This window comes from Pleurodeles waltl, chromosome 2_2 (assembly GCF_031143425.1).
Source record: "Pleurodeles waltl isolate 20211129_DDA chromosome 2_2, aPleWal1.hap1.20221129, whole genome shotgun sequence".
Taxonomy (NCBI): Eukaryota; Metazoa; Chordata; class Amphibia; order Caudata; family Salamandridae; genus Pleurodeles; species Pleurodeles waltl.
Genome location: NC_090439.1, coordinates 144,857,389 through 144,876,761, shown reverse-complemented (window position 1 = coordinate 144,876,761; position 19,373 = coordinate 144,857,389).

Here is a 19,373-nt window from a genome sequence, read left to right as displayed (position 1 = left end):
GGCGGTTTTGGCCGCCAGGAACAGGATGGCGGTATGGGGTGTCGTGGGGCCCCTGCCAATGGCATGGGCACTGCAGGGGCCCCTGTAAGAGGGCCCCACCAAGATTTTCAGTGTCTGCCATGCAGACACTGAAAATCGCGACGGGTGCTACTGCACCCGTCGCACACCTTCCACTCTGCCGGCTCCTTTCGGAGCCGGCATCCCCGTGGAAGGGTGTTTCCCGCTGGGCTGGCGGGCGGCCTTCTGGCGGTCGCCCGCCCGCCCAGCGGGAAACCCAGAATACCCGCGGCTGTCTGTTGACCGCGCAGCGGTATTCTGGCAGTTCCCGTTTGGCTGGCGGCCAGTTGGAATCACCCCCTTAATGAGTTTATGTATGCCTATTCGCCATTGAGTGTGCAGGGCAGGATCCTCCTCTGACATGATCACAATAACAAGAATAAAGCACCAAAGACCATACAATATACAACTTAGGGCCAGATGTAGCAAATAAAAAATTTGCGAGGTGCAAAGTGCGAGTCCATGCGACTCGCAATTTGCACCTCGCAAATTGGTATGCAGTACGGTGTCTCAGACACCGACTGCAACTCGCTATGGGGTCGCAATGACCCACCTCATTAATATTCATGAGGTGGGTCGCAAATTGCGGCCCCATAGCGAGTATAGGCACTCGCAAACATGGAGGCCTGCTGTCGTCAGCAGACCTCCGTGTTCGTGACTGCTTTAAATAAAGCAGTTTTTTTTTTTTTAAGTGTAGCCCGTTTTCCTTAAAGGAAAACGAGCTGCACTTTAAAAAAAAAACGAAACCTTTAGTTTCGGTATTTTTTCAGGGCAGAGAGTGGTCCCTTGGACCACTCCCTGCCCTGAAAAAATATTTTTTGGTCCATTCACAAAGTGGAAGGGGTCCCATGGGGACCCCTTCCAATTTGCGAGTGGGTTACCATCCACTTCAAGTGGATGGTAACTGCGACTCCATTTGCGACCGCGTACGCGGTCGCAAATGGAATTGCATCCCACTGCGAGTCGCAAATAGGAAGGGAACACCCCTTCCTATTTGCGAGTCGGAAATGCATTTTGCGAGTCGGATCTGACTCGCAAAATGCATTTCTGCATAGCAAAGAGACTTTTGCGCCTCGCAAACGGCGTTTTTCGCTGTTTGCGAGGCGCAAACCCTTTGCTACATCTGTCCCTTAGTTTCTGCAATCATTTTGTGGCTATAATAAACTGTACAAGTTATTTACATGACAAAATTATTTAATTCAAATGTTTTCTGCAAATGCACAGAGGAAAATGTGATTTGTTAAACTGGCAAACAGTTAGGGCCTGATTTAAGAAGTCCGAATGCTACCTAGGGCAGCCATAGCATCATTTTTGGGGGCTAAGGCGGCGCTAACATGGTTTTTTACATTCACTGTGGCTCAATGCATGCATTGTGCCACTTTGTAAACCCTTGCACCACATTTTACCTATGCCAGAAATAATGTATGCAAAGGGGCGTTCCCCCGTTATGGGACCAAAAAAATGGCACAAGGAAATATAAGAGATTTCCTTGTGCCATTTTTCATCACTTTTAACACCTGCTCAGAGCAAGCGCTAAAAGGGGACATGCCACTGAATACAATGGGCCAATTTGTACTCTGCAGGAGCAGCACCAACATTTTGGCACTACTCCTGCAGAGTACGTCAATAGCATCAGAAATTCTGATACTATTGCTCCCTACCCTGTGCCATTTTGAATACGCTGCACACATGGTGATTGTAGAAGGGCACTTAGGGGCACAAGGAAAGTGACACTGCACTGGGTGCAGCACCACTTTTCTTAAAACAGACCCTAATTTTTTACTAAATAATTACAATAATATGTGATCTTTCCATTGGAACAAAATCTTTTGTTTTTTCTATGTAGCATTCCTTTGAGTGCCTTTATTGTATCCTGTTCAGGGGGCGAGGGAAGCTGCTACTCATCATCCCAGTCACTTTTTTCAGCCAACAAGGAGTCTTTTCTGGTAGCTATCATATGTGTCCTGACACAAGACACAATTATTTTGCATGATGTTTTAGGAGAATATTGGAAAGGATCTTCACTCCTATCCAAGCACGTGAACCTGTTTTTAAAAAGTCCAAACATTTTTCAACTACAGTCCTTGTGCATCTATGTGATCTGTGATATCTACTTTGAATTAGGGTAATATTCTGATAAGACTTAAATCGCCAAGGTTGAATAGAATAAGGCAAAGGCAATGACAGAACGCTAACATTTTGATCAAATTAAGTAATATATATTGTATCATACAAAATTCTGATTTGATTACCCAATAAATCTCCCACAAAACTCTTAACCAAATTATTGTACAGATCATAATCAATAAACCTATAGGAATTATCAGTACTACAAGGCAAATGTGTGACGACGTCAGTTATAATGCACTCTATACCAGATACTAGCTAAATATTTAGGGAATGTTGTTTTTTACAATTCCGATATAGAAATTCTTTTGCAACGGGTTGATGGATCAGTATTGTTGAATGAGCACTATTAAGAGAAAAACAATATTGACACATGTAAATTTCACCAACGATTATTGATAACATAAACATTGTGACTGTAAACTAAAACAGTAAAAACACAAATATGGCTGACAAAAATGTAATTAAAAAAATCTACTAAACAACAATATCATAAACAAAAATACAGAAATAACCTATGTTCCCCATACATTAAAAATATGAAAACATAAGAAAAACTATGAAAATCAAAAAGCAAGAAGCAAGAAATCAACATAATTCTAAACAAATTAATTATATTGCATTAAATATATCTAAATGTATATAAATACAAGTAAATACAATTTATATACATCAAATATAAAACAAACACACTAATCAGAGTTTACCATATCTAGGACACAAACAACTAACCAAGCTATCAAATTAAACTTAACAAACAGAAACAGATTTTCAATTAGAAAATAGCAAAGGCACAAAATGGACCACATAATGATGTTTCCTGGAGAGAAATTATACCAGAATAGCATCACTCTGCTGGTTTGCAAACTTGTAAAAGAAGACTTCAAAACTTCAATGAATCACTAAACACAACAAGGATTGGTAAAAATGAAAGCTAACAAAAGAAATAAATAACTAAAACTATTTCAAGATAACCGATATTTAAAAGTCTGCACATATTTATTTCTCCAAAATACAGGTGCATGCACTACAACCGAAAAAATTGCTAAATGGAAAAGAAAGTTAAGACACAGACATTGAATAACTTTAACTGCATAAAGACCACCTCAAAAGTAAATATTGACACCAAGTCATGAAACTAAAATTACAAAAAGAAGTAACAATAGTGGAAATGAAAGAACATGAGAACTACATTTTAAATGAAAAAAACAACCCTACTAACAAATATCTTCCACTCAGCAGACTACAAGAAAAGAAAACTGGGCCATAAATAACAACAAACTGGGATGCAAAGCAAAAGCTACAACCACAATGGAGTTCTAAAATGAAGATTATGTGTGTGTGTGTGTATATATATATATATGCATCAAATCCCTAAAAGGGAAGGTTTTATTAAGTAGGGAGAGCTCTAACAGTGAACAAAACATACTGGAAATGCACCAAATATTCAAAAGCATGCATTGGCAGGCTGACCGTTACAAATCCAAGAGTTGAAAGCATCAACGAACATACCCACCCCCTAATATTACTGAAATGGACATCAGATGTATTTTACATGACCTAAAAGAGGCCGGTTTGAGTTCAAAAGAGCTGATAGGAATTAAACTTAAAATTATTATACCGAACACTTTGGAACAAGCAACAAGCAAAACCCCTTTCATATCTACCATGAAAACATGAATTATCAGAACATGCAGGACAGAGAGGGAAACACAATTAGCTCCTAAAAAATAAGATGAAGCAGGCATGCCTAAAATATGACATTCATACATAAGAAAGACAGAGTCTTATATGGCAACATCAATAAAGGTAAAACAATTGTCATTTATGCCACTAATAACAATTTACTAACATGTAGATAGTTGATGCACTTTTAAGCCATGCTTGCCACTATTCTGCCAAATATGCAGATGGTACGGTCAATTTTAAAATGCAAATATTTCATTAGTGTATACATTGTTACCTAATAAACAGAGTCAAATGTACAAAGAAATGCTAACACTTAAAAAACAACAAACTAATAATTGCAGCCCATATAAAATTATCATGGGATTTTTACAAGGAATGATTTTACCATATGTAAAGTCTACCCACAAATTGCAATTCAGGGTTGTTAATATTCCTTTAACCACAGCATATGAAGGCATCTCCAAAAAGCCACCCAGAGTACACAATATACAACTATACTAGAATTTGCACTGATGATAACAAAGCAAATGGCCTTAGCCCAAGTCCCTGTAACAGACGTCACTAAACATTATGGCATGCCAATTGAAACCTCTATTATTAACAACCTGTAACCAAATTAGCTCCACTAGGAAATTATTTTGAGAATATTTGTGTTAGTCACCTGCACCTTTATTGATCAGGCCACACACCAATCCAAGCATCCTATTCTGTGGTGGAATGTAGATGACAGCAACATGTGCCAAGAAACAAAGGTAACACAATAAGAAGGTGGCACAATTCTGTTATAAGAGTACTTGGATGAAGCCACCATATACTCTACAAACTCCTAGAAATACCTTAAAAAGAACAAAGCTGCCAACAGCTAGGAATGAAACAATTCTTAACTCATTTCAATCTAAGGGACATATTTATAAGTCCCTAGAGCTTCCTTGCACCACGCCACATTAGCATATTTTTTATGCTACTGTGGCCCAACAAGGCCAAAATTGCTGTGCCATATTTACAAAGTGGTGCAATGCAAACATCGCACCACTTTGTAACCCCTTGCACCACATTATGCCTGCAACAGGCATAATATATGTAACAGTTGCGTTCCCTGTAAAGGAGGTTGAAAAATTGGGACAAAATCTAAAAGATTTCTTTTTATGTCATTTTTTCAGCATTTTATATTCATGCTCAGAGCAGGTGTTAAAAAGGGGCATGCCATTGTTTTCAATGGGTCCCTGTGTACTGTTCAGGGTTAGCACCAAAATGTTGGCCATAAGCCTGACAAGTACATCCACAGCATCAGACTTTCTGATGTATTGCCCCCTACCCTGCGTCATGGTGCGCTGTATTTTAAATGTGGCGCACACATGGTGGCAGTAGGGGGGCGCCACGGGCCACAAGAAAAGTGGCACTACATTTAATGTAGCACCACTTTTCATAAATCTGGCCCTAAAAGTCTTGAAATAATTTTAGTTAAAAATTAATCAAATCTTTTTAATTGAAAAACAGATTAAAACATACTTGGTTTAAAAATAATGACCAACGTCCAAAAAACATGTAAAAGAAAAACATATAAACCAACCCATCAAACACTTTCAACCCTAGCATATGGCAAAACACAGTAATAAATAATTAAAATAAATGTAGGAACATTCAACACCAATATAAAATACAAATAAACACTACATTTTGCAATAAGGCCAAACACTATGCAATTAACTGACACACACTACAGTAAAAAACAAAAGGCCAAAACAAAATCCAATTACAAACAGTAGCCAAACTAAGTCAAAACACCTCCCACAACCGTTAAGCCTGTGGAAGATAAGTTTAAAATATTGTCATCTGAACTGAAGCCCTGCGACAGGAAACCCACAACTGGAAAGTCCACAAATTGTCAAAGTGACAAAGAAAACAAAAAAAATGGGGAAAAGTAGTGAAAAATGAAAATTGAAAAATACTTTTGTCTCATAGAAATTAATGTAAATTTGCTTCATTTATTGATGCTTATAAATTTATTTAAAAAAATTCAAAATGTTTCACATGTAGCTATATATTGAAATGACTAATAAAAATATAAAACATTTTTCAGTAGTTTTTAATTTATTATGAGCTTTAGAAAATGTAATTAATGTAAAAAATTAAAAGCTTGTTAAAAAACACTGCGTAGCACATTTGAAAAAATCATATATTTTAAAAACACAGATGTATGTGCAAAGCTACTGTATATATAGACTATCGTATTTATTTGGAAGTAATAACAATGGTCTTCTCATGGAAATAAAGAAATCTGCAAACAATTCGTAAGTATTAAATAATAATTTGTAAAAACAAGTGTATATTGAAAAATATATACTGAGGCTCTAACTACAAATATCACATTTAGAATTGATACTTCACAAAAATGATATTATTAAAAAAAAAACTGTACTACCAATTACTATAATTTTTTATTGTACAAGGCACAAGATTGTTTTTTAAGTTTGTGGATTCTCTCTATGACCAACTAACTATGTTAGAACTAAAAAGATTCTGTAGAATAATGTTGTTTGTTATAATAAAGCAAAAGCAGCAGTGACTGGAAGATATATGGTGCTCCAGAGGAAAGTTTGATCACCTGTCAGACTTTGTCGAAATTAAAGATCATTCAAATTGAAAAATCCTTGGATACACGTCAACAGAGCCCACTGTTCTTGAAAGCCTTTATTACTGTGTTACCCACTTGAAAGTTTTTATCACTGCACTCCCAACATGTGTTTCATGTTGAAGATGTATTGCCCACAACTGCGTCAGGGCTAGAGATATAAAGCAAAAATGTCTATTTACATGAACTGTCCATATCGAAACCTGCTTCTAATATCCCGCACCATGTGACAAATACAAGTAAAAAGGGTGTAAAATCCATAACGCGGTTCTATGTCCTAAGTCGAAACCACTTAACAAAATTCAAAGCAGAAATATACCATCATAGCAAATAAAATCCATTTTAATATTTACTACATACATTGTGATACAGTCTAATTGCCTCTCCATCACCATCTGCAAAATGAATTCTATATCACCAGTAACCAAACCTAACCAAAAGGACTCATATCGCAATACAAGTAATCCAAAGCATAAGCTAAAATAAATTGGAAGAAGTATATCAAATAACAATCTAATGGGATGTACCCAATAAAACACCATAAAGGGTAACTCAAAATCCACTTACCTATTGGTAAAATGATATTGTAGATAAGTAGTAGTCAAACATCGAAATCCTGAAAAGTAATGACAAAATCACAAAAATGTCCATACACTGAGAACTAACACTAACAGTAGTACACAGCCAACCCGAATACGATATTATACTTACCTGTTCAATACATCCACTCTATGTTTTGTCCGGAACTGAAACAGCCAGCGAGAATTCCAAGTGTGAAAAGGCATCCAAAATGGCTGCCATATAGCCAGCTTTAAATACTGTCAACCATCCAAAAGAGTAAATTATTGAAACTCCATAATGTGGTCACCATTTTAGGATTGTGTAATAAGGGATTCTGAGTAAACATCTTCTAAAAGAAGAGCAAAATAATGTAAATTGCAGGAAACAGAACCATAACTTTAAAATAAAATAAAATATTAATCAATGAAAATATATCTGAGCAAAGCAGCCACATATACATATTCAGCAGTCAACTTAAAGCTATCAATCTCTCCTCACGCACAATCCATACTAACAGTCTCCTGTTCCCATATTAAATTAACAAAAAAATAAATTACGGCTTCTCAAACATACTAAGTAGCACCAGCACATTTATTCAATTTATTGAACGGATTATCAATTGGCTCCCCAGTCCGGTGGCCATTATATTGTAGAGGTAAACTCTCAACTTGAACTAAGATGTTCTACTAATATCTTCATAATCTTGAGGCCTCATCTTAATAAAGTTAAAATTCCCCATTACTCGGCTCTAATTGATTCAAAACCTACACTTAGCCAGAGTTCAAACTGAGTCAAAACTTCAACTGTATTTAGAAACATATTGCCCACCATTTTGGAAAAGAAGTCCCCAATATAATCCTAATAACTATCTTAAAGCCTCATATCAAAATCAATCACTCATGTCCAAGGTGAATTCAAAACCAGCGTCATCTTATAAAATTGTATCCTCTAAATCCATTGTTAAATGGTATTGACTACAATGTCAATACAATTGGCACATTAGTCTGGCGACCCCAAACAAAGCCAACAATAATGTTATAAATACTCTGATTTTCTTACCTCAATATACTTCCAAAAAACTGTATCATCAGTATTCAGATTTAACTCTGACAAAGTAGGGGGCCTTCTTGGGAGATATGCTGCACACAGTCCTATTGTAGCATGATACTCCATCAAATTAACTGTTCTAAAACCATATCTAATTACTTAGATTCTAGAAACAAATGTAATCATTCTTACTCATTTATATGACACCTGATAAATCAGTACCCACTCATATACTCTATCAATCAATCAATAAATCAATCAGTCGGGATTTGTAGAGCGGGGCTAATCACCTGTGTGGCCATACAGGTGCTAGGATCCTGCTGCAATGAGTGAAAGAACCAGGTCTTGAGTCTCTTTCTTTATTCTGAGAGAGATGGTGCTGTTCAGAGGTGGAGGGAAAGGTGATTTGAAAATGGGGTGGCGAGGTAGGAGAAATAGTGTCTCCTGTTCTGGCTTGAAACTGTATCTTTTCTGGATGGGGAGCCAGTGGATATTCCTGTGGTGGTGGCTGATATAGGTCCATTTGGGGAGGGTGAGAATGAGTCTGGTAGCTGAGTTTTGCATTGTCTGGAGTCTCTTCAGGAGTTGGATGGTAGTTCATGCGTAAAGTGCTTTGCAGTAGTTGAGTTGGCTGGTTACTAGTGCTTAGATGGTGGTTTTCCTGGTGTCATTTAGCAGGCATCTGAATATCTTTTGGAGCAGGCAAAGGGTGTTGAAGCAGGCAGCAGCAATTGCTTTGATCTGGCGTTTTATGGTGAGTTTTCTGTCCAGGATGATTCCAAGGTTATGGGTGTGGTCTGTCTGTGTGGGTTTGATTTCAGAACGTCATCAGGTGTCATTCCACAAGGAGGTATTGTTTCCAAAGATCAGCACTTCAGTCTTGCTGTGTTGAGCTTCAGGCAATTGGCCTTCATCCATTTGGCTATGGTGGTGGAAGGGCCTTCTGAAAGAGGGAAAGAAAGAGAGAGAGAGAGAGAGAGAGAGAGAGAGAGAGAGAGAGAGGATGAGCTGGGTGTCGTCCGCATAGGAAATTATGTTTAGGCCATTGGTTTTGACAATGTTGGCCAGGGTCATCATGTAGGTGTTGAACAGGGTGGTGCTGAGGGCTAAACCTTGCTGGATGCTGTGAGTTATGCTCTTGGGTTCCGACCTGATGGGTGGTAGGTGGATTTTCTGGGTTCAACCTGTGAGGAATAATGTGATACATTTGATGGGATCTCCCTCGATCCTGACATGTCATAGTCTTGATAATGGTGTCACAGGATACAAGTTGAGCACTGCTTAGAGCTGCTCTGTCTCCCCGGTCCAGGAGGATTCTGATGTTGTTGAAAGTAGTGATCAGTGCAGTCTTGGTGCTGTTGTTGGTGTGAAAGTTGGTCTAGGAAGTGCCAAGCAGGTTGTTGTTATCTAGGTGTTCAGTGAGTAATTGGTAGATTGACTTCTCGGGGACTTTGGCGCAGAAAGGGAGCAGTGAGATTGGGAGGTAGTTCTTAAGATTGGGTGGGTCAGTGGAGGGCTTCATGAGGTGGGGTTTGACCGCTAAATGTTTCAAGTGGTCAGAGAAGATGGCCATGGTGATGGATGCATTGAGAATAGAGGTGAGTTTGCCACATATTTCCTTGCTCCAGAGGTTGAGAAGTGGTGGGGCATGGTTCCATGGGTGCTCTAGAGTGGATGCAGGTCATGATGGCTGAGGTGCTCTGTGTGGTGTGCTGTTGTCCCAAGTAGTAGATGGAGGGGTGTGGGTGGCATCAGCTGGTGTAGAGGTCTATGGGTTGCGGTTCAAAATTACTGTAGATGGTAGAAATCTTTTTGTGAAAACATTCCGCAATGGTGTTGCAGAGATCTTGGGCTGGAGAGATCATGTTCTCGTTGGCTGATGGGCAGGAGAACTCTCTGACGATGTTGATGAAGTCCTTGCTGTGGTTGGGTTTGATGTGGCCTGCCAGGGTGCTTTTTTGTGTCTTTTAGGAATTGATGCTATTTGGTGAGGACTGATTTGAAGGTGACTCAGTCTAAGGAATCTTTCCTGGTGTGTCATCATCGTACAATCAAAAGAAAAAAACTTCTCCTCTCCTAAGTAGTATTGTAGCTCATGTTCAATATTCAGTCCTTGTTCCACAGCTATCAGTTTCATAATCTACTTGACTCACAATGTGTGAGATTCAGTCCTCTATTGACAGCCCTGGGGTCCCTGGTCACATGACCTATTCCATAAAGTTATAAACTACTATATTATTTTTACACTTTATATTCCATGGCATGTAACGCTATTGGATATTTTGTATCACCTTATTTGCAAGTTCATAGATATTCTCCAAACATCTCTCTGTGAGTTTGAATCATATGCCCTTCATATAGTGCAACAAATTTAGTACCACAATTGATGTTCATCTGAATCACACATTCTTCATCAGTTCCACTCCCAAATCATTTGAACTTATCAATTGCCAATCTGCACAAGCTCCAGTGACATTTGTAGAAGCTTCTAAATTCAACCGATACTCGTCTGCTCATGTTGCTTTGGATACCTGGGACCAAGAATAATCGTGCGTGTTCTCTCTTTATGATAAGTAATATCTAGTTGGTCCGATACAAACTCCCTTAATGTTCTATCTTACTTGAGTAAATGCTACTGTTTACGTGAACACTCCCAGAGTTTTCCAGAATTCCAATAATAATTGGTAATCAATTGAAACTTTTTAGTTTCTCATTGATTTCCCAAAGCTTTATTGATACTCAGGCCCTGATTTATGAAAAGTTAGTGCCGCCTTTGCATCATTTTTTTATGCAAAGCGACGTAAACTTACAAAATATAATTATAATTTGTAAGTTTGTGCCGCTTTTACATCAAAAAATTACACAAAAGTGGCACTAACTTTTCATAAATCAGGCCCTCAGTGTTTTGGTCCAGCCACCCTTCTGATTTCTTTTCTTGGCAGATCCTATGACACATGCGTAATATTGCCTACTGACAAATCTATGTTCCTTATCTGTCAAACATTCCTTAAATGCCTTATCACCACTACAATTACATCTGGCCAGCACCATTTTACCAAAGGGTATAGCACTTATCTCACATTTCGGGTGTAAACTAGTGCAATGCAGTACTGATTTACAAGATGTAAGCATTCAAAACATCCTGCTATTGATCTTATTGTTTTTGCTATAGAGTTCCACATCCCCCCCAAAAAATACGCTCAGAACTATATTGATAAATGAAATGCATATTTGCATCATTCATAGTCAAATGGTCAGGGAAATTCTTCAATTCATCTTAATTTCTAGTCCAGATCATAAAGCAGTCATCAATGAATCTCCTCTAGCATAGTATATACTCACTCCATTTTAATCCTTGTGGACCCCAGATTTGTCCCTCCTTAGACCATCCCAAAAAGAGGCTGAAATAAGAAGGGGCAGGCTTGGAGCCCATCGCAGTTCCTTGCAACTGTCTAAACCATTTGTTGTGGAACAAAACTGATGAGCCTTGGTGATGCACCTGTGTGCCTGTGAATTGTACTGTGACCGCTGAAAATGTAGGCAGCATTTCCATCAACCCCAGATGAAATGTCTCTGCTCTCTACTGATTAAGGATGAAATACAGAAACATATGTATGTGCCCTGAGATATACAGCACTATCTGCACCAACTTTGGTAAAAAACTACAGTCAAGTTTAAAGTAAGCACTAATTGCATAGCACATTTTCCATAATGCGAAGCGTTGAACTGAGCCAGGATGTGAGGCAGTGAGCTCCCAACCCCCCTTCTGTTTAAAAGGCTCCCTTGAGCCAGCAGGCCGATGAGCTTTGGAGATGCACCTGTGTGCCTGTGAGTGGTACTGTGACCTTTAAAGATTTAGGGAACATTTCCAGCAATCCAATATGACATTTCTCTGACCTCTACTGATGAAGTATGAAATCCAGAAACATATGCATATGTCTAGGGATATACAGCACCATCTGCACCAACGTTGGTGAATAACTACTGTAAAATTTCAAATGCTTATTGTCTACCCCATTTACCATAATTCAGAGGGGTAAACTGTGCTGGGATATAAGGCAGTGGGATACCAACCTGCTTTCTATTTGAACAAAAAGACATTGTTCTCCGATATAAATTTGACCATTGCTAACAAAATCTCTGTGTGATCCATTAGGTCAATTGACAGTGAGCTCAATAAATACCTGGTTCCCATACCACATCACTTAATAAATGCAGGCTATGTCTGTGCCCATCATGTAAAAGGGTAAATTGATCACATAAGGTTGTAGAAAAATATCTACAAATTCAGAAATTTGCTTAGGTGGCCCCCCATCTTCCAAAATAATACACCTACTAGTGGAAATAGTATATCTTTGTGCACTTTAGGAAGTGTATAAGAACAAGGCTGCCTCAGGGGATCGACCAGTAAATAAAAATATTCATCATCATTGATGTCCATTTGTGCCCTTTAGCCACATTTGTATGTGGGTATTTGGACTCTAAGAACAAGGGACAAACATATTTTAGTATGGCAAAGAATGAGTTCTTTGTGGGTCTCAAGTTGGCCTTCACCAATGAGGTTGTTGATCCCCCTGTGGAGTTAGTTTTATTGGCTGGAGACAATAGTTGAATTTTTTCTGATATTAGAGAATAAGAGGGCATAGGCATTGAGCCTGAAAATTCAGGTTATTGGCTTGAGTCATCACCTACCACTTAGCTTAAGGTTAGACAAAGTTCACTGAGGGCTCCTGTCTGGTGCATTGCCTAAAGTATAATGAGGTATGTATATTGGTGGGCATAACGAGTGAAATTCTCATTAGTGTAATTACTCTTAATTATCACAGATTACTCATAATTATGTTTAATTATGTGAGAAGCATAATCCAGCATTTAGCTCAATTAATTTGTTTAGTGAAAATGCACCCTTGCATCCAAAATAGACCTAAGGATGCATTTCTGCTAAGAAAATAACACTAAGGGCCGTATGTATACTTTTTGATGCAAACCAGCGCGGGCGCTGGTTTGCGTCAAAAAATGTACAGCTGGCTAACGCCATTCCTACGCGCCATGCGGGCGCCTTATTTAAGGATTGACGTTAGCCGACGCTGCGGGCTGGTCAGAGTAAAAAAAAATGACTCAAACCAGGCAGCGCAGGCGTAGGGGAAAATGGGGGTTGTGCGTCAAAAAATGGTGCAAGTCAGGTTTGAGTTAAAAATCATGGCTCGAACTGGACTTGCGCCATTTTTTGACACACAACCCCCATTGAAATGATTCCTGTCTTAGCAAAGACAGGAGTCATGCCCTCTTGCACAATAGCCATGCCCAGGGGACTTCTGTCCCCTGGGCATGGCCATTGGGCCCAGTGGCATGTAGGGGGGCCCAAATTATGCCCCCATGCCACTTTAAAAAATAAAAAAGTAATACTTACCTCACATTACCTGAGGCCTGAGACCATGGACGTGAGCCCACAGGCTACTTAACGCCTGCCCTCATCCAGGCGTTAAAAAACAGCGCACATCAGGTTGTGCGATGTTTTTTAAGGCCCGCCCCTCCTGTGCAGGAGTATAAATAAGGCGCACAGGCCTTAAAGTCATTTTTTGGATGGGAACGCCTACCTTGCATGTCATTAACACAAGACGGTTTCCCCCATTAAAAAAATGATGCACACAGAGGTTTTTGGACATCAGCGAGGTCGGGCGTCATAGTTTAAATATAGGGCAAGGTTTGCACTGAATGTGCATCAACATTATTGACACACATTCGGCGCACACAGAGTATAAATATGCCCCTAAATACTACAGGACACAAACAGCAAAAGCTAGCAGCTGCTCAATTTCTTTTAGTTCATTTGTTCTGTGCTCATGTTGTAGGAATTTTGTCTAAAATTGCTCTTAATTATTCCAGCTGGTGTAATTTCACACTTTAGGTAATTTTGCATCATAAGAGCAATGCATAATTACTGGAATTACACTGGTGTAATTAAAATTTCTCCCAGAACCAGGTATGTGGTACTATGGCCCTATACTAAATCAGAGTAAAGTTAATCCAGACAACTTTCTTAGAAAATGTATCAGAAATATTTGGAACTCCTAGCTGACATGTTTAGATGAGGAGGCCAAACCTCATTGCATGAAGGATGCTTTTCGTGTAATTTCTAATGAAATCAAGACGGATCTAACAGGTAGGCCTTTTGATGGCCCCCTTAGACCCATGGGCTGCATGATAAGCATTGTTTTATTCCCAACCAGAACTTGATAGCTCCCTTAAAAGCAAAACCAAGAGATAGAAAAGTAATTGGGGCTTTTAGGCATATTTACAAGGGCTCACAAAGAGGAGAGTATGGTAAGTGTCTGGGTATCCTTACTGGAGGATTCCAAACTGAGGAATAACATGACATTTTGGAAGATCACCACAAGCCCTTTTTCCAGGGTTGTGGTTTCTTAGGGGTTGAAACTCTGATAGTGCTCCAAGACTGGATTAAAACTTTCAGTCAGTTTATTCTGTAAGTGGGGGTGATGTTGGACTATATAACGATGTTGTTGATCTGTAAATCCCTGCCCATGATAATACAATTAGTGCAGATCCATGTGTAGTCATATTGGAGGTAGTGAGGCTCACAATCAGAATTAGTGAAATCAATAAGACTCCTGGGCCTGATGGGATTCCAATCAACATATTTAAAGATAATCTGGAGTTATAGGTGCTTACATTGACAAATGTTCCCCAGGCAATCTGCAAGATAGGGAAGCATGCATCTTGGTCAGAATATGTAATTGTGCCAAACTTCAAGAGAGTAATTGGGAGGACCCCAAATGTTATAGACCTCTCTCCCCTTTGGAATTTTTTCTTACAGTAATGGGGAGAATGTTGTTAGCAAGTTTCAACACCTGCGCTGAGTAATAAAAATTGGTCACAGATTTACAGTATGGCTTCTGTAGAGGGATTGGCACTTTCGAACAGTGCCCATATTTTAACCTCCTGATTGGTAACTACTCAGTGATAACAAGTGGCAGCTTATACTTAGGTTTTATGGGCCCTTGCAGTGTATTTGACTATGTGTAAAAATAGCAAACTATGGTCCATAATGAGTGCTGTTGACTTTGATCAGGCCACCCTACAGCTGTTGAAGGGTATTTATTCTAATATATCAGAAAGGATCAGATATAGGAAACACTGGAGTTGCATTGATGCCTCCAGCCCTAACATGGTGGGCTAGACAGGGCTGTGTTCTGACACCATTCCTTTTCACAATTTATATAGATGGGCAAGAGGTGGTCCTCTTGTCTAAAAATAAAGATCTCCCACAAATTTCCCAGTGCCTTGTCCCCAATCTTCTGTATGCAGACAATGCCATGCTGATGGCTTAGACTTCCCTTGCTTTAGCAGGTCTTGGATAGCTTTGGCGATTGTATGGCCAAACTTGAGCTACAGATCAGCTTCTCTGAATCCTAAGTTATGCGTACAACTGACCCACTCAGGAGAAAGCATTGCACCTTTTATTTAAATAGACATGTATTAAGTGAAGATCCCTCGTTCATGCATGTAGGTGGCCAATATGATGCTAAAAGTTTGTGGAAAAATGTGGTTTGGGTTAGATGCCTACAAATATGTGTGTCTTTGGCTGAAGATTTTTAGTTTTGCCAAACTACGGAGGAAAAAGACCATTAATGTTATTTTGCAAATTTATAAAGCTAAATGTCCCAGCATATTCACCTGTGGGGTGGGTGTGTGGTGATACACTAATCTCCTCTCTATTCAGATAACTGAAATTAAGTTTGTGGAAAAAATTTATGCTGTCCCCATATTGGCTTCTCATATCTGTCCCCTCATGAAGTTGGTTTGAGCTTCATTGAAGTTACAATTCACCTGAGACCATTTTTGCTGTGGCATAAGTTTTAGAACCAGGAAGAGACAACCTTAATTTAACCATGCCTCTCACTTGATGACGCCTGTAGTATTCTATGGCTGAGGCATATAAATATGCTATGTGAATGAATAGGAAGATTTGATGTATTTGTTGGATTAGTAGAGAGACCCTTAAGAACATAGGGATGAGTTTTTTTAAGGGCATTAGGTTAAGGGGATGTAGGAAACCAAGAAGTACTGGATACCTTGAAAATGAATTTCTCTCAGGCGTTCATTCTTTCTTAGTGTGGAAGGTGAACAACCAAGAGAGGATCCTGTTGATTCAGTCAGTCAAAGGAACTTTATTTTGGCTACAAGAGCCACAAAAGTACAGCAACAATAAATAGTTACACAGAATTAAATACAATAAGTTTCCCTCTGACAATCCAACTTGCCCCAAGGAATTTGGCAACAGCAATCACTAGCATAGGGCGAGTGTCTGATCTAAGAATTCGGAGAGCTAAGTCCGACCTGCGAACTCCTAGCAGTCTACAAGCCGGGGCCAGCCATTTCCTGCTTGAGGCAGTGCAGGCAGGGCAGACAAACAGGACGTGAGGGAGGTTTTCGTTGGATGCTCTACAAGCTGGGAAGATGGGTGTTTCGTCATGTGACCAGCGACCAGTAAATAGTCTTAATGGCAGGGTGCCAATACGGAACTGGAAGTACAACTTCCTTTCTCTTGGCACCATGATTATGTCCCAGAAAGCCTCATATTTGCATATCTCTTTTAGGTTGGCGAAGTCACATGATAGTGTTGAGTGAAGAGCAACCCTCATGTCTTAAGAGTCTACCATATGCCAGTACAATTTTTTGAGGTCACTTTTTGAAGGGAAGGAAGTAGTGGTTGGAGAATCCCAGAGTTCTCTAAGCCCAAGAGAGTAAAGTAGGCCCTTGATGTGTCTTAACCAGGGGATACTGTGAGAGTGGTCAGTTTCTAAGATGACCTGCAGGGCTATAGTAAAGGAGGCAAGCTGCAGAGTGGTCCAGAGACGCCGCCAATACAAGAGGGGACGTAGGCGGGCTTTGTGGTCAATGCATTTCAAGCCTAAGGGGGTCATTCTAACTCTGGCGGGCGGCGGAGGCCGCCCGCCAGAGTTCCCCCCTCCAGAATACCGCACGGCGGTCAGAAGACCGCTGCGGTTATTCTGTGTTTCCCGCTGGGCTGGCGGGCGACCGCCAGGAGGCCGCCCGCCAGCCCAGCGGGAAACCCCTTCCCACGAGGAAGCCGGCTCCGAATGGAGCTGGCGGAGTGGGAAGGTGCGACGGGTGCAGTTGCACCTGTCGCGAATTTCAGTGTGTGCACAGCAGACACTGAAATTCTTTGTGGGGCCCTCTTACGGGGGCCCCTGCAGTGCCCATGCCTTAGGCATGGGCACAGCAGGGGCCCCCAGGGGCCCCACGACACCCCATACCGCCATCCTGTTCCTGGCGGGCGAACCGCCAGGAACAGGATGGCGGTATGGGGTGTCTGAATCCCCCATGGCGGCGCAGCAAGCTGCGCCGCCATGGAGGATTCAGCAGGGCAGCGGAAAACCGGCGGGAGACTGCCGGTTTTCCTCTTCTGACCGCGGCCAAACCGCCGCGGTCAGAATGCCCTGCGGGGCACCGCCAGCCTGTTGGCGGTGCTCCCGCAGAATGACCCCCTAAGTCTTTAAAAAGGGGAAACAGTGGAGTACTTGGCGGGAGGGACACTAGATTTCTTAAGAAATTCTTTTCAGAAGTCTTTATTTCTTGGGCTTTGGCATAGCCCCAAAGTTCAGCCCAGTAGAGGGCTGAACTTACTGCCTTGGTTTCATATATCCAGATTGCAGGGCGTATTGGATCCTGTTGATTTAATTGTATTCAATTCACATGATGGTTTTATTTCCCGTAATAAATGACTGGTCACATGCCCAAGTCTAAGCGACGGCCTCTCATTACAAAGCAATATGCACTTTGCCCATCTGTGTAAATGTTGTATGGGGCAATGAGAAGGTACCTTACACCAATTATTTTAAAATATCATTTCAGAAACTGTAAGGTGGCACTCTTCTTACAATGACTGTGATCTGAAGAAATGTGTACAATATTTCATGTGTCTACATTTATGGTATATTTTATGATTACTCAATAACGTTATGTTGAATTATTGAACAAAACAAAAAAATAAACAAATGCTAACATATTGTGGATATCACGTTTAGGGACATATTTATACTGTGCACTGAATTAGCATCATTTTCTTTTACTATAATTCGGTGGAAATGAACTCCATATTTATACTTTGGCACTAGACCCGGCTATGCACCAAATTTATGGAGTTAAAGTCATTTTTTGGAAGCGTAAACCTGCCTTGCCTTAATGAGATGCAAGGTAGGTGTTCCCATGTACAAAATGACTCTATGGCCTCAACGCCATATTTATACTCCAGTGCAAAAATGGTGCAAAGCTTGCCCTTCACAGGCCCCAGGGACTCCCCCACCCCCACACCAGAGGGACTGCAGAGGATGGGGACCCCATCCCAGGTAAGTACAAAGTAAGTATTGCATTATGGGCCATATGTAAGAAAACATTTTCCCATTGACACAAAATGGGTAAAACCCTTTGATACATCTGGCCCTATATTTTTTAAAGTGCCATAGGGGGCCCTGAAATGGGCCCCCATACATTGCACAGGGTGCAATGGCCATGTCCAGGGACCCTGGTCCCCTGTGGTGGCCATTGGGGTAGTGGGCATGACTCATCTCTTTTCTAAGACAGGAGTCATGTTGTATGGATGGTTTTGCATCAGAAAATGACTCTAAGCATTACTCTAACCTGCCTAACGTCATTTTTTGGTGGAAAACCCCCTTCTTCCATACCGCCAGCCACCCCGATTAACATCATTTGTTTTTATGCTAGCCTAACCTTTGCACCGGCTTGCACCATTCCATAAATATGGTGCCCGGCTGGTGCACAGAAATGGTGCAAGCTGGTGCTAATCTTTTTGGTGCAAAACTGAGTTAGAGCAGTTTTGCACCAAAAAGTATAAATCAGGGCCTTACTTTTTCCAATAAAATATTAGTCCCATTGGAAAAAAGGGTTCTATTTCACAGAAAGTCTAGTTTACTACTCCCAGGTGTAAGATTTTTTTTGGGGTGTCATATTTACTATTCACATTTCAAACTTAACCACACTGGGAAAACTGTTCAACAATGAAGGGGTTCAAAATTATTATTTCAATTCCAGATTTTATCACACTGGAGAAAGAGTTTGACTTTGAAGGAGTTTGATGTACTGTTGTGTAAATTATGACGTTGGCGTAGCTATACAAGGGTTGCTTTCCAAGCAATGGGTGACATAGATGAACTTCGTTCAATGCATCAGTGATGAATGTGAAAGACAAGCTATTGTA